Below are 2,052 nucleotides of genomic sequence, written 5' to 3'. Positions count from 1 at the left end.
GTATTCTTTCCATCTCCTTTCGATACTTCCAGCATCATTCAGTATTTTGTCCATAACTCAAAACCAAACTCAGTGCCATCAAGTCAACGAAGTCACAGTGCGCCTGGAGGAGAGTAGAACTGCCCCTGTGTGGTCCCGAGACTCTGATGCTATGGGAGTAGAAAGCCCCGGTTTTCTTCCTCACAGGGCTGAAGGTCTTGACTACTGACCTTGTGGATCACAGCCCAACACTTAATTACTATGCCACCCGGGATCCATTTTGTCCATGTAATCTTTTTTTAAAAATTCAATTTCCTTATGATTTATTATCGGTAAAAGTTTGGTTTGTATACTTTTTTTAAAATCAATTTATTGAGGCTCATACAATTCATCACAATACATAGATCAATTGTGTAAAGCACATCTATACATTTGTTGCCCTCATTATTCTTACAGTATTGCAACTGAGGCTTGATTTTTTTTTTTTAAGTGTTGAAAAGCAAAGAGGTTACTTTCAAGAAGGACTAAGGTGTGCCTCACTCAAGCCGTGGTACTTCCAACCACCTCCTATGCACGTGGGAGCTGGACACGGAATAAGGAAGGCTGAGCAGCAATCGATGCATTTGGATTACAGTACTGGGAAAGAATATTGAGAGTCCCGTGGACTGCCAAGAGCACAAGCACACCCGTCTTGGAGGAAGGACAGCCAGAATGCTCATGGAGGCAAAAGTGGTGAGACCTTGACTTTGGTTCTGTTCCAGGAGCAGAGCAGCCCAAGAAGAATGACCTCGTGTTTGGTAACGTGGAGGCACATCATCAATGAGGAAGGTCCTGGGAATTACAAACAATTGCGAGGCTGGTGCAGGACTAGACGATGGTTGTCCTGTTTTTCGTGGGTCACTTTGAGGTGGAATCGACTAGACAGCACCTGACGACCACAACGGCCTGTGATCCTGTGAGTTCATGTAGGGTGGTCCCTTCTGCGACGATGGGTTCCTTCTTGGAAAAGGTCCCACGTGACAAATAGGAAAACAGAAGTGTTTGTGGGCATTCTCTCTGCACGCCACATCACCAATTCTCTACATATCATCAGATGTTCCGCACGTTGACATCCTTGACTAATGTAACTCGTAGAAAAATCCATGCGTCCCATTTCTGTTGAATGGTTCCTGTAATTCAACCATGAGAAATGAATTCTCTGAAATGTTTCAGTGTTTTTCTCTTTATTTCTGTGAGGGATTGACTTGTGTCCTCCCACCTCATCGCCAAATACGTGTTGGGATCCTAACTCATATCTGTGAATATCATCCTGTTTGCAAAGAACATCATCTTTGTCAGGTGAACGAGGCCATGTCAGTGCAGAATATGCCCTAATGCTAATCAATACTGATTAATAAAATGATCAGATGAGAGGCAGAAGAAGGGATCTAAAATTGATGGTGAGGAGGGACTAGTGTTCCTGGTCGTGTTTAATCAATTGTAATGTCTCTGAGAAGAAATATTGAGAGGTGGACAATGGGTAAACATGAGAGTGGGGCAGGAGAAAAGAAAAATAAAAAGTGGAAAGACAAAAAGAGTAAAAGTTATGTATAGGAATAAACATAGATATGTGAATATGTAAATATACAAAGATAGGTGTATTTTTCTATGTATGTATATATGTGTCAATACAACAAGGAAGCAGATCACCTTTGGGCCTCTACTTAAATGTTACCTCAGTACAAGAACAGGTTGTTCTAATAACGTGTCAATTCCAACACAATTGTTGAAGAAAAAATGGGTACATAGCAAATGTGGTGAAGAAATCTAATGGTGCCTGGCTATTAAAAGATAAAGTGTCTGGGGTTGTAAAGGTTTGAAGGTAAACAAGCAGTCATCTAGCACAGAAGCAACAAAGCCCACATGGAAGAAGCACACCAGCCTGTGTGATCATGAGGTGCGAAGGAATCAGGTATCAGGCATCAAAGAACAAAACATTATATCATTATGAATGAGCGGGAGTGCAGATTGGGGACCCAAGATCCATCTGTAGGCAACTGGACATCCCCTTACAGAAGGGTCATGGGGAGGAGA

Source organism: Echinops telfairi, unplaced genomic scaffold, assembly GCF_000313985.2.
Source record: "Echinops telfairi isolate 266 unplaced genomic scaffold, ASM31398v2 ScPeMD7_11;HRSCAF=52, whole genome shotgun sequence".
NCBI classification, from domain to species: domain Eukaryota; kingdom Metazoa; phylum Chordata; class Mammalia; order Afrosoricida; family Tenrecidae; genus Echinops; species Echinops telfairi.
This window is presented reverse-complemented; position numbering follows the sequence as displayed.